The 15308-nt window shown below is 33.4% G+C and overlaps 2 non-coding genes and 1 pseudogene across 2 annotated transcripts; all 3 read left to right on the top strand.

The window, feature by feature from the left end:
• Positions 1-5401: 5401 nt before the first annotated feature.
• Positions 5402-5508, top strand: LOC111733637. The gene has a single exon (XR_002778059.1). It is a non-coding gene; the product is annotated as a U6 spliceosomal RNA (small nuclear RNA).
• A 1665-nt stretch (positions 5509-7173) lies between these two features.
• On the top strand, positions 7174-8017 carry LOC105308589 (annotated as a pseudogene).
• A 5398-nt stretch (positions 8018-13415) lies between these two features.
• Positions 13416-13517, top strand: LOC111733638. Its single transcript, XR_002778060.1, has one exon. It is a non-coding gene; the product is annotated as a U6 spliceosomal RNA (small nuclear RNA).
• The last annotated feature ends 1791 nt before the right edge of the window (positions 13518-15308 follow it).

Here is a 15308-nt window from a genome sequence, read left to right as displayed (position 1 = left end):
TCATTGCATCCTGGGGGCCAGAGCAAACACATTATGCTAATGATGTCATTTATGGTGAAAGCCTGTTTTTGTACACACAAGGCTTTGGGCAAGGTTGTGTCAGTTTGAACCCTGGGTTGGGGTAGTTGGAGACTAAGTAACTATGGAGAGTTATGTTCTGTCTCCAAGTCTGTGTACTGACTCCCAATAAAACTCTGCATACCAAGTCTTGGATGAGAATTTCCAGTTGACAACCCTTCACAGGAGTTGTTAGACCACACTGCTGGAAGCTTTAAGTGCTGTCTGCGTGATTCCACTCGAAAGGACAAGTGGAAGCTCATACCTGGTTCTCCTAGACACTGCTCTACACACCTTTATCCTTTGCCAATTTTAATTTTTTTAACTGTAATAAACCATAACCATAAGTACCAAGGTTCTGAGTTTTGTGGATCATTGAACCTGATGATGTTCTTGGGCATCTTGAACAACCACTAAGTTAAAAAATTTTTCTCAACTTTCTTTTGTTTTAATTCTTTATTTTTATATTACGTAAAATATAAAATATCAGTTCATTCTAAAATATAAAATAAATATGTAAATTAGGAAACACAGTAAATGAACACATATAAACTCACCTCTCGAATTAAATTAAAAGGAAACTGAGTATCACCATAATTGTAAGTTCTCTGCATTCATTTCCATTATCCTGCTTTCTTGAGAATGACAACTACTCTTGTGACTTTTTCATTATTCCCTAGCTTTCACTTTTAAAAATAAATTCATTCATATTCTTAAAACTACATTTTTAATACACCTATTTTCAATATTATAAATGTGCTATCATACACAGTTTGTCTTCTATATTGATTATATTTTTCTTCATTATTATGTTTCTAATATTCAATCACATTTGTATGTATTCCTGCACACTAATTCCACAGCTTTGTAGTATTCTTTTTCTTTAATGTGTCATAATTAAATTGTCTATTATCTTCTATTATGACCAATGTGGATATGAATGTTACATGTCACTCAGGCACAGATACAAAAATTCATGCAGGTATATCCCTAGATGTAACACTGATTGTATACATACTGAGGATAAACATATGTGCAACTTCAAAACATAACAAACTCTTTTCTAAATTTCTTCCTTACATTTGTACTCTCAACAACAGCACATAAGATCTCAGGTTCCATATCTTTGCTAACACTTATTATAGTCATTTAACTTTCTTTCCCCAAGATAGTGTGGGTGACAGATATATAAATGTTTAACACATTTGAGATTATTTTTGGTCTATTGTATTAGGTAGAGATCTTTTCTTTTATGAATGCAGATAGCATATTTTCCCCCATTGCTTTTTTTAAACATACATTCTCCATTTATCTTGAATGATACCTTATGATATGTTAAATTTTTCATTTGTGTGTGGAACTCTCTAGACTCTATTCTTATCAACAGTCAATGTTAAACTTTCTTCATTGGCAAGCTTTTCTTTATAATGGCATCAGTTGCTCCTAGATATTTATTCAGAAACGGCGTGGTCTTTTTGTTCTGAGTAATTTTACAAAATCCCCCATTACTGTGTATGGATGTAAAAGTTGGACAGTGAAGAAGGCTGATAGGAAAAAAAATTAATTCATTTGAAATATAATGTTGGAAGAAAGCTTTCAGGATACCCCAGACCACCAGAAAGAACAAGTGGCTCCTAAAACACATTAAGCCTGAAACATACTGGAGGCAAAATGACAAAACTGTCATTCTCCTATTTTGGGCATATCATGAGAAGGCAGTGTTCTTCAGAAAAGACAATAATGCTGGGAAAAATAGAAGGCAGCAGGAAAAGAGGAAGACCAAATCGAACATGGATCATCTCCATAAAAGAAGCCATAGGCATGAGTCTAGAGCTGCTGAGCAGGGCTGTTGTGGACAGGACATTATGGACATCACACTCATTCATAGCGTCACCAGGAATGGGAGCTGACTCAAGGGCACATAAAACAACAATTTCACATAAAATTTTACACTTAACTTTGCACTTTCAGAGCATTCATATAATTTTGTTTGTAAATGTGTTGTATTTACAGACTAATTTTATAAAGCTTATGTCTTTAAAATATTGAGTCTTCCTCATAAACATAGTATCATTATATTATTTATTTAAAATATTTTAATGATGTTTTATAATCTCCATGTTATAAGTAATTATTGTTAAATTAATTTTCCTAAGGACCTTGTATATTATTAATGTTATCTTTAAAAAAATTAAATCCTAAATATTTTCTGTAGCGATATTGCAATGCAACTAATTTTGGATTAAATGATAATCTTATATATAACAACTCAGAAAAGCTAATTTATTAATTATCATAATTTATTATCTTATCCCTTTTCATGAGTCACTTCCTTATATACATATATTTTAAATTTCATTTTGATTGTTTATCTTTCTTTTGCTAGCGGCTCCCTTCAAAGAATTTTTACCAGCAATTGACAACTATAGACATCATTGTCTTTCACATAATCTTACAGCAAATATCACTAACCTTCTTTTTATTAGCTTTGATCATGAGGTGTCAATTAAATCTTAAACACTAATTGAAATTTTGTTTGAGCCTCCAAAAGCAATGTATCTGATTTATCCTACCCCATTATTAATGTAAAGGAAAATCGAAAAAATTTGTGATGATAAATTTTTGGAACAAAAATTTAAGCAAATCAATCATAAAATTTTAACCATTAAATTGCAAAAGAAGACATAACATTAAATGTGTCTGTCCACTGTTTTTGAAGGTATCTTCATGTCACCTTGTTAATCTACAAACTTGTAATGCTAATGTTACCACCTTTTGATACAAACTAACCATTCAAAATGAATGCCCAATGAGTCTCATTAACGAAAACCTTTGGTGAAATTTTTAGGTTCGATACAAAGAGAATACAGAGCAAGTATTAATGAAGGGATAAGTATCATAAGCAAAGATTATCCTGAGAGAAAATTGATGAATATGTGATAAAGATAAGAGGACTCCTTCCCAACTCTTTTTACTCTAGTGTAATGAATCCCTTGATAACGGCAAATTCCTACCTTTTGCATTGGGGCTAATACAAGGCTCAGCATCAGAATATATCCTAATTATGTTATTTCTTATTGACTCTCAAGGGAAATCAATAGACATTACAGTTATTTAATCAACATGTTTTTCAGTCTTCTATATAGAAAGCAAACCACATATACACTTTAGCATAAGAAATAAAATAAACTATTGATCCTACATGCTTAATTTACAACTTATTACATGCATTTGCCTTATTAATTTGAATAAACAGAGTAAAATATTAGCATCTTGAACTTATTCCTTAGATAAGTGATATACAGAAAAATGTTTATAATCTAAAATGTTATGAATCATGAATCTCATCATTGAGAAAAATGATGTATTATGTAAAGACTTAACTTACATTTTTAAAATATAATCAAGTCTATTTGTACATTTACTTACCCAAAAATATTTATGGAATGTTAATAATTGTAAAAGTTTCTGCTCTAAAAAATTTGTTAGCTAATTAAAAAAGAAAAAATATTTAAACAAGTACCAAAAATGATAAAATCTGTTATTAATATATCCTGTGAATGCAATTGAGTAGATTCTGTAATTAAGGGCTTCATTCTATCGTTGATGTTGTAGTTTTTAAAACACTTTTAAATTATAGAGTATGCAGCAATCTTATCTCAGAAAATCAAGATTTGTAGAAATCTTAATAGAAAAATGGGTATCCTATCAGGTAACTCAATAATTAACAAAGATATTTAGCTCACTAAAATTATGCTTTTAAACTACTTTTACATTGAGTTTCTTTTGGTAATATCTGAGTAAGTGACCTGTTAAAATATGGAACTTCTCTATATTTCATAAACTGTATTGTCTATTTGATGAGTACCCAATTTATATGCAGTCAAAAGACTATAATTGTCAGAACGCTAGTTTATCTCTTATGCTCCCTTCTGTGAAAGTCAATATCTGCATTATTTCATGAGAAAATCAGAAAAAAAAATGTATATATATGTATATATATATATACACACATATATATATGTATATAAATAAGTAGAAAAAAGGTTGCACAGATGTGTAAAAGTTTTCAGAGACATTATTAAGTTAAAGGACAAAACAAGTCCATTGGATTAGCAAAAACAAATCACTATGGTATTGAGGAGTTAACTATCTGTAGCAAAGACACAACAGAATGTAAGAGTCTCAAACTACGATGTCTCTACCCAAAATATATTTTCCACTCCTTCTCTGTATTGAAAATAATTCTAACTTCAACATTTTAGCTCTTAAATTATTTACTTTTATATAATACAAATGAATATATTACAAAGGAAATGCCGAAAACAACAGTTCTCGTGAAGGCAATTGCCCCAGCTGGATTATCAGCCTGCTTGAGCATTTTTAAACTTGCTACTGCTGCAGTAACCTATGCTCGTCTCTGTTTTTCTTATATTGTCACAACAGGAGTAACTGGTAGCAGGACAGTAATGTTTGCACCTTTGAACATTATAATATCCTCATTAGGAAAATGATCCCATAAGATGTTTCTCTAAGACTGAAAAAGTCAAAGAAGTCATGAGTACTTCAATTAGTTATTGTGGTGAGGAAGGTGAAGGCAAAACCTACACCACTTACTTGAGATTAAGAATCAGGATTTGGGGGAGGCTTAGAAGCCAGAGGTCTTCGATAGAGGAAGCGTATCAACATATCCTGCTCACCGCCTCATTCGTCCATGGAGATATGAGGAAACCGCTAGATATGTATACGTAGCGGGTTTGCATTCCAGTAGACAGCCCTACTCCTGTTGCTTACTTTTTTATGAAGTCAGTATGTGCGTGTGAAGAAGGCTGTGGGGAAAAAAAAATGATTCATTTGAAATCTGGTGTGGGCGAGAGCTCTAGAGATACTCTGCCCTGTCAGAAAGATGAACAAATGGTTTCTGGAGCAAATTAAGCCTGAAACATTAGTTGAACTTTTGCTCACTTCGTCTGCAAAATGTGTAATATAATGCTTCCTCAAAGACTGGTATAGATAATAAATTGAGAATTTAAATGGAAAAGTGTAATACAGAACTTGATGTATGATGCATTCTCTATGCAGACAAAATCTCCATACATATGGACGCTCAGTGTGTTTTATTTCACTTTGTTTTCATTCTGTATTTAGATCTAGAAACTCTGTACTTTCATGTCTTTGTTAGGATCACAATCAGACAATAATTGCAATAAGCCAACACAAATCTGACATAATAAAAAAGTTAGATTTTCTTATTTCTTGTTCTATTTGCTGGAATATTTCTTTAAACATTGTACAATGGATGTCTTTAGTTCTTTCTCATTAATTTCACTGAAGAACAAAGTTGGTGCTCACTTCGGCAGCACATATACTAAAATTGGAACAATAGAGAGAAGATTAGCATAGCTCCTGTGCAAGGATAATACACAAATTAGTGAACTATTCCATATGTTTTTATGGTTCATATATAAAATGGAATATTACTCAGCCATTAAAAAAATGAAATCTTAACCATTTGCAACAATGTGGTTGGACCTAGACGTTCTTATCCTGAGTGAAATAAGTCAGAGAAAGATAAATACCATATGATTTCCCTTACATGCGGAATTTAAGAAACAAAAAGAACAAACTAATCAAAAACAGACTCACAAATATAGAGGACAATCTGGTGATGGCCAGATGGGAGGGGATTTGGGGGACTAGGATAAAAGGGTAAAGGGTTAAAGAAGTAGAAAGTAGTTGATTGATGGTCACGGGGATGGGGAGCACTGCATAAGGAATGCAGTTAACGTTAAAGTAATGGCTAGGTGTAGAAGCAGAGGACAGAGAGAGAAACTATATAAATGTCTACCCAATTTACTGTATACTTGAAACTAACAGTAAAATACAATTTTAAAGAAGAACAGATTGGAATTGAAGGTTGAACTTAACCAGAACACACACACGCATACACACACACACAGACACACACATTAGCAAAGGGAAGAATAATAACAAAATAATAAACAGTTAGTGGGCTAGGCATCCATTTAAAATAGGCTAAAATACAAAAAGAGAGACAAGGGAATAAGTAATTACTTTTTTCTTTTTACTTTGGCAAAAGACTTTAAAGTAACACAGAGATCAGGATCGACTTCTTGATGCAACACATGATTCCATGTATTTCCATGTGACTGTGTTCTCTTTTCTCTTGAGAATGGGAGTTTCCTTTAGAGGGTTGACTCCGCCATAAACTCTATAATCTCGTCCCCATGATTACTCATTTATCTTTACAGAAAACAAAATAAAAGTACAGCATCATATATTTACTCAGAAGGTGTCTTACTTAATCTTTCAAATAAGTCATGCAAATTTCACTGTATTTCATTTCACTTAAGAAATGAAATTCTCCTTTTTTTCATTTTTAAAATGCAACTGAGAACTCATAATAAAAAAGAAAATCACAGTCTACACGAGTAAGACTGGACTGGAAGCTACTGAGGATTTGGTGCTGTTATTCACTGCGGTGGACAGGTACAGTGTCAGATGCTACATGACAATTTGATAATGTGCTTTGTAATAAAAACAATTATTTGGTTGCTTTAAAAAGAATACAAAAACATTCTTAGGATATAATAGATGCCGAAATATCGATCCTTTCAAATGGTCACTATTTTCACTGCTTGGATTATATGAGAATTTTGGAGTAAAAGATTAAACAGAGTGGTCTTGAGGGAAAAAAATACATTTGAGTTAAACCCACACACCTGTTCACAGAATGGGAGATATTTCAGCAGGTAATTTGTATCCTTTGTATTTGGGGTATGGGAGGGTAGAGAAAAACTAGAACAACATACATTTCCCTTTCAGAAACTGAAGAGAAGTGTGTGGACTTGCCCAGTGCTCTGAGAGGACTACAACCAGATTTAGTAGACAATTGCTCAATACATTTACATGCTTGTCCACTTGTCCACTAATTTTCCTCTTTCTTCAGTCACTCTATTTGCTACACTATATTATCCTAGTTTGTTTTTTCCCATGTGTGAATATCCTCATCAACATTTTTACGATTTCCTGTAAATATTGGAGGGAGAAATATCTACACCTAATGCAAATTTAAGGAGACTCTATTTGTAACACATGACTAGAACAAATTATACTGTGGTGACTGAGTTCATCCTGTTGGGATTGGCAGACACACTGGCGCTACAGATCACCCTCTTCTTGCTATTTTTCATGGTATACACACTTACAGTTTGGGGAAATGTTGGCATGGTCCTCTTAATCAAGGCTGACTCACGACTTCACACACCCATGTACTTCTTTCTGGCCAACCTGTCCTTTGTGGACGTTTGTTACTCCTCCACCATCACCCCAAAGATGCTGGTGGATTTACTGTCAGAGAAGAAAACCATCTCCTTTGTTGGCTGCTTTGTGCAGTTGTACTTCTTCATCGCCTTGGCCACGACCGAGTGCATCCTGTTTGGGTTAATGGCCTATGACCGTTACGTGGCCATATGCAACCCTCTGCTTTACCCCGTGCTCATGTCCAGGACCATCTGCCTTAAAATGGCAGCAGGGGCTTTTACAGCAGGACTGTTGAACTCCATGGTAAACACAAGTTGTGTAAGCAGCTTGCCATTCTGTGGCTCCAATGTCATCAACCACTTCTTCTGTGACAGCCCTCCACTTTTTAAGCTCTCATGTTCTGACACATGGCTGAATGAAAGCACCACTTCCATTTTTGCTGGTGTGAATATGATCGGAGCTCTGCTGGTCATCCTCACCTCCTACTCCTACATTCTCTTCTCCATCTTTCGCATGCATTCAGGGGAGGGGAGGCGCAAAGCGTTCTCGACATGCGCCTCTCACCTGACAGCTATAACTCTGTTCTATTCCACTGCCATCTATACTTATCTGAGACCCAGTTCCAGCTACTCCATAAGTCAGGACAAAGTGGCTTCTGTGTTCTACACAGTGGTGATCCCCATGTTAAATCCTCTGATCTACAGCCTCAGGAATAAGGAAGTAAAGGCGGCTTTTTGGGATATATTTACCAAGAAAAGGATTCTGCTGTTCTGTGATTGTTTGGTTAAATTTCTGAACTAGATAGAGTATTTAACGAACTTTCAAAAGGTGGTTCAAGTCAATGGTTTTTTATTACAATATTTCCTAAGTAATAATATTATGTATTACTCAAGTAAATTACCAAATTTACGTGAGACGATGAGACCTTCATATCATTATTCTACATCTTTAATAGGTCCTTAAAAAAGAGGCTTATTTGTAATAACATCTTGCCTAGGAAAAGAAAGATATTGACTGTTTAGAGACAAAATTCACAATATCTCATGAAACTAGCCATTAAAATTACATGTAATATCCATTTGTTATTTCCACATACATTCCTTTCCACCATTTATGATCCGTGATTGTTATATATCACTTAGGTCAAAATGTGTTAAATTTAAAATAGATAACCATTTTTAAGTATTAAATGATCTCCTGAAAAGAAAATTTTAAATTAAAAAAGTGTGGATTTAATTGCTACTGTAAAATTCCCAGTTTTTATTTCTCTTATTGCCCTTATACACATACATATTCCTTAAAGAATAAGTGTGAGTTTGTGCAAAAGTGTGCTATTAGGAAAACTGTTACCTGTTTACAATGCACCAATTAAAACATTTCTCCTACACCCTTCTTTTCTCCTCAAAAGTTTCCAGTTCTCTTTGTCTCTCCCAGACTGGCACACACACAATCTATGAGCACACATATTTGGCTGTTGCAAAGACGGTCAGAACATGAATGAATTTGATACATATTCTTTAAAATAGGCTCTTAGATTTCCTGAGTATAAACATCTTCTAACAATTTTCAATAAAAATCAATGAGACTAATCTTAATATTAAAGCTCAGCATTATTAATATGAAGGCAGACAGGAAATTGACTTAGTGGAACCTGGAAGGAACTGAGTGGGAGCCAGGCCTTGCTAAGGACACAGCCACATTTACAGTTTTGGGAGAGAAATTCCCCATGTCTCTTTCCTTACCCTTGTCACTGAAGTCATATGTGATAGAATCTATGATGTACAAGTCATCTGGGATTTGGCACAGCAAACTTATGGTTTGTCACAAAGCGGTCATCCAGCTTGACCATTCAATAATGTCCTCAATGGTCCATGTGGGTGACTTAGACCAGACAGATGTTCGTGAAGATATCGATGGTGTCTGAGCACTCATGGGCACTCATGCTCTCAGCCCACATGTCTGCAGTGGTTACCTTGCCCCGGAGGCCTGTGGTAGAACAGCCAGGCTGTTCTCAGAGGTGCTCGCTCTTTCCCTGCATAGCCTGCCTGCTTCTCATGCACCAGCTGGCAGCTGTTGGCTGCATGCTTTCCACTGTCCCTGTCCTGGGAATGTAATTAAATCATACATGAAACCAAGATGTTTCACTCGTAAATACTAATATTATATTCCTTTCATTAGATGCTTTAATTTGTAATAAAACAGAAATAGAAACAACATTTCAGAGATGAATCCAATTATTCTGAGATTTGGGGATTTAGACATTTCATAATTTGAGCCATGTTCTCTGCTCTGGAGTTCAGCATTTCTACATTTAATTAATCTCATGTATGGACCTTGATATGATCATGCTAATTGAAATAAGCCACACAGAAAATATTGAAAACCACATGATGTCACTTACGTGTGGGATATAAACCTAAAAGCAATAAACAAACATGACAATTGCACAGAGACTCATGGACATGGACAGCGGTTAATAGAGGGTAAGGAGGAGGTGGCTGATAGATGCGGTAAAAGGGTGCAAATACGTGATGACAAAAAGTAATCTATGGGAGGTGAACATACAATGCAATATATAATGACTTATAGATGAATTGTACACTTGAAACACTAGATTTCGTTAACCAATGTCACTATAATAAAAAAAAACTCAAAAAATAATTTATCTCATGTACAAGATTTACAAATATTTTCGACTTTGAGAGCTATTATCACTAATGATTTTGCTACTTTTTAATTTCTTGAATATAAGCTTCTTATGTAAATTTTGATTATTTATTAAACTCAATATTATTTGTAAAAATATTTTAATTATTATATTTTGGCTTATTGTTCAATGTATTTGTGTGAAATATGTTCCAAATATTTTTTACTGTATTTAACTCAAAAGAAATTTAAATTGCAAAAGCATTAAGAGACTTCTAAAATTTATATTGAGTGTGAATTTATCATTCTCTTCTTTCCTGAAAATATTTATTAAACTATCACCTATAAATGTAATATCTTTTTGCTTCTTTGATATACAGTCACCATTGTTTTCTGTTCTCTAATGAACCTGGTCTTTTATTTTATGTGAATATTTAATGTTAGTATATTCTCCAAATATATACAAATCAATCAAAATTTTGCCTTATTCAATGTTTTTTTGGTAATTTACTTGTTAATATTAATGAAGTTTGAAATGTATGCCTTTCAGTAATGTTTTCGTCAATATGATTAGATTTAGCCAAATAGAGAAGAGCTCACATAACCTGTGAATGTCACGACGTTAGAAAAATAAGCCAACGAGATGGAAGGAGTGAATCAAATTTTAAGAATAACAAAAATCCAAAAACAACCAAAAAACTCATTAATAGATGGACTATTGCATTTAGGCAAAAAAAGTGTACATATTGATATTAATATATCAAAGTAATTTTGGATTTAGTTTATTAAGTGTAAAGTAACATAGGCAATGTAATTTTCATGGGGCTATTAAAAATGAGAAGACATACGACTGTAAGTAGTAAATAGATAAAGGCTAATGCGAAGATAAAATGAAGTAGTAATCCCATTTAACTCAACACTGGTCAAATAAAATCAAAGATAATGTGCTAATTCATATTCAGTACATTTCAATGGACAGAGATAAACAATATTATGTCAAGGAGGTAATGCCCAAGTGGTAGGGGTGTATAGGGAAAAAATCAAATACGAAGTGGTTGAATTGATGTGAGAATATATAATCCGTGGAAGAGGGATGTACAAAGAGCTTTATGGAAAGCATAGAGCTTAAAACCGATCAGAATAGTATTTCTGTTCAATTTACTGACAATTGTTACCCACTTCTAGAGAACAAAATTATGTAATATATTTCAAAGCTTACCGATTTAAATAAATTAATATTTAACTGTTAAAAAAGAAAATATACAACTTTATAGAAACAATGTTAAAACAAATAGCCTTATCAAAAATAGATGAAATGAGTGTCAAATAGTATGTTTCACCAGAAAGTAGAAATGTAGACACTTTTACATATAATTTACTGCTTTGGCTGAGAAATTGGAATGTATTATTTCTAAGATTATCTTATAATTTTCTGTTTAATCATCAAATTATTAAATACGTCCATGCATCACTCCTGAGTCTCAGAAGAGACCTTGGGATATTTCAGCCATTTAGAAGAACTTATTGCTTCCAGATTTGTTACTAAACAAAGAGGTGGTGAATATTGGCCAAGAAATTTTGAAATTTTGCCAACGAGAGATCAATCTGATGAAGACATCTGTTAAAAACTCTGACTTTCTGACTTGGACTCCAAACCTCAATATCCTGAAATTGTACAATTATATTTACCGTGTGTTGCAAAACAAATCAAATCAATAAAATATAATTTACTAGCTAAGTTTGTATTGAGAGTATGTCAGATTCATTAACATACTGGAAAAGGAAACAGAAAAATGAAAAAAAAAAGTACAGACTTGAGAGGATATGCAAATAGAAGATTTATTTACCTGGAAAACACAATAAGCAGCAAAAATAAAAATAAAAAAATGTTAAGTAAAGGCCGAGGTTTTATTTTACAAATCATAAAATCATTATGCCCAGATCATGTGTTACATAAGAAGACTGTGAGTCGGAATAATCTGAAGTGCTGGATTTGGTAAGAGCTGGTGAAAAAGAATAAATAACACGTTTAAAGAGCAAATGATAAAAATACATATACAGTGTATTGTAATGACTTAGCTTAACTTCCAGTAGTTGTGCAAATACCGACAGCTGTGTGGGCTCACAGAATGGTGCCAACAGAGGTCAGAAGCAGAGTGAGAAAAAACAAGTTTTATTTTTAAATGGGCCATTGCAAGAGATTTTTTTCAGTATTAACAAAAATATGCCATCTTGATTGTGTTGGTGCTTACAAGACTGTATGTGTTTGGCAAAACTCACCAAAGTGTTCACCTCGAAACAGTGATCAATTACAGGAAGAACGATATTATACGATAAACCTGACTTTGAAAACTGATGGTTTCTAACTCATTATTTTACAATTTTAACTTTATTTAAATTGCAATATTATTATTGATTGTTTTTCTGCTCTTCTCGAATAAAATTTTTTTCAAGATTTTCAATTATAATATTTTGTTCAATACTTTCAATCTTCTTTTTGATCCTCATTTTCTTTAGAGTTCAATAATGTCTTCTTTCTTCAGAACATTTTCTCCTTCTCCTTCTCCCGTGGTAACTCGCTGTGCTGATTCTTCTCCTGTCTCTCTTAATTCACATTTCTAGTTGCTCAATTAGAAATTATTTTTTAAATATTTCCATTTCTTAAATCGTTGATTAAATTTCATATATTAGTAAATATATATTATGTATTTGATAGATGTCAATTTGGGGTACTTTTTATTGACACAATGGAGGGATCTTTAAAAGTCAAGTTTTTAAGTTGTATTTGCCATGATGTTACAGACTTTCTTTCAATATAGAAATATCTATCTACTCTAATGACTGAATTTACTAGAGGAAATACAAACGTACACACACATATACACATATACAATCTTCTAAATAAGATGAAATAAAACTAGACAGGAAAATAAGGTAGCTGGGTATTAACACTTTTTTTTGAAGTCTGGGCTTAAGTCTATTCTACTTCCTAACACTTTATACATTGGGAAGTTTTTTTTTAACAGCTTGAAGCTTTGCTCACTTCATCTGCAAAATGTGTAATATAATAATGCTTCCTCAAAGACTGGTGTAGAAAATAAACTGAGAATTTAAATGGAAAAGTATAATACAGAACTTGATATATGATGCGTTCTCTATGCAGACAAAATCTCCATACATGTGGACACTCAACGTGTTTTATTTCACCTTGTTTTCCTTCTGTATTGAGATATGGAAAATGTGTACTTTCATCCTCTTCCAGGATCACAATCAAACAATAATTGCAATAAGTCAACACAATTCCTACGAAATCATAAAAAAGAAGTTAGATTTTCCTACTCATTGTTCTATTTGCTGGAATATTCCCTTAAACATTGTACAATGGATTTTAGTTTCTTCTCTTTAATTTCACTCAAGAACAGAGCTGAGTGCTCACTTTGGCAGCACATATACGAAAATTGGAACGATACAGAGATTAGCATGGCTCCTGCGAGGATAGCACGCAAATTCGTGAAGTGTTCCATATGTTTTTATGATTCATATATACAAAGGAATAGTACTCAGCCATTTGAAAAAATGAAATCTTAGCCATTCGCAACAATCTGGATGGACTTAGAGGTTATTATGCTGAATGAAATAAGTCAGAGAAAGATAAATACCATATGATTTCACTTACATGCAGAATCTAAGGAACAAGAAGAACATATAAATCAGAAATAGATTCATAAACATAGAGGACAATTTAGTGACAGCCAGAGTAGTGGGGTTTGGGGGTCTGGGAGAAAGCCATAAAGAGTTACAGAAGTAGTAGTTGATAGATGGTCACGGGGATGGGGAGCACAGCATAGGGAATGCAGTCAGCAGTATGCAATGGCTAGGAGGAGAGCCAGAGAGAAAGAGCAATCAGGGGATCGTTTCATAAACTATATAAATGTCTAACTGATGTACTGGATACTTGAAACTAATAGTAAAACAAAATTTAAAAAAAGAACAGAGTTGGATTGAACTTACCGAAAAGACACACACACATACACACACACACACACACACACACACACACACACACTGGCAAAGGGAAGAATAATAAAATAATAAACAGTTAGTGGATTTGACACCTATTTGAAATAGGTAAAATACCAAAAGAGAGGCAGCATAATAAGAAATTACTTTTTTTTCTTTTTTTTACTTTGGCAAAAGATTTTAAAGTAACACAGAGATCGGGATTGACATTGTGATGCAACACATGATTCCATGTATTTTCATGTGACTATGTTCTCTTTTCTCTTGAGAATGGGAGTTTCCTTTAGAGACTGACTCCACAATTAAACCCTATAATCTTGTCCCCATGATTATCCATTTCTCTTTATGGAAAACAAAATAAAAGTGCAGCAATATGTACCTACTCAGAAGGTGTCTCATATCTTTCAAATAAGTCATGCAAATTTTCACTGCATTTCATTTCATTTAAAAAATGAAATTCTCCTTTTTTTTCATTTTTAATTTTCAACTGAGAATCCATAATAAAAAAGAAAATCACACAAGTGAGAGTGGTCTGGAAGCTACTGAGGATTTGGTGCTCTTATTCACAGTGGTGAGCAGGTACAGTGTCTAATGCTACATGACATTAATTTGATAGTGTGCTTTCTAATGAGAACAGTTATTCGGTTGATGTTTAAAAGACTACAAAATCATTCTTAAGGATATAATAGATGTCCAAGTATTGATCATTTAAAATGGTCAATGAATTCGTTGCTTGAGTTACATGAGAATCTTTGGGAGGCAATGCATGAATTTTGGAGTTAAAGATTAAACAGAGTGGCCTTGAGGGAAAAAAATAGATTTGAGTTAAATCCACACACCTGTTCATGGAATGGGAGATACTTCAGCAGGTTATCTGTATCCTTTGTATTTGGGATATGGGAGGGTAGAGAAAAACTAGAACAACATATGATGCATTTGCAGAAACTGAGGTGAAGTGTGTGGACTTGCTTTGAGAGGACTACAACCACATTTAGTAGACAACTGCTTAATAAATTTACATGCTTGTTGCTTGTCCACTAATTTTCCTCTCTCTTCAGTAACTCTATTTACTAAGCTATATTATCCTAGGTTGTTTTTCTCCCATGTGTGAATATCCTCATCAACATTTTTACAATTTCCTCTAAATGTTGGAGAGAGAAATATCTACACCTAATGCAAGTTTCAGGAGACTCTATTTGTAACAAATGACTAAAACAAATTACACTGTGCTGACTGAGTTCATCCTGTTGGGATTGGCAGACACACTGGAGCTACAGATCGCCCTCTTCTTGCTGTTTTTC

Source organism: Pteropus vampyrus, unplaced genomic scaffold, assembly GCF_000151845.1.
Source record: "Pteropus vampyrus isolate Shadow unplaced genomic scaffold, Pvam_2.0 Scaffold595, whole genome shotgun sequence".
In the NCBI taxonomy this organism is placed as follows: Eukaryota; Metazoa; Chordata; class Mammalia; order Chiroptera; family Pteropodidae; genus Pteropus; species Pteropus vampyrus.
This window is presented reverse-complemented; position numbering and strand designations above follow the sequence as displayed.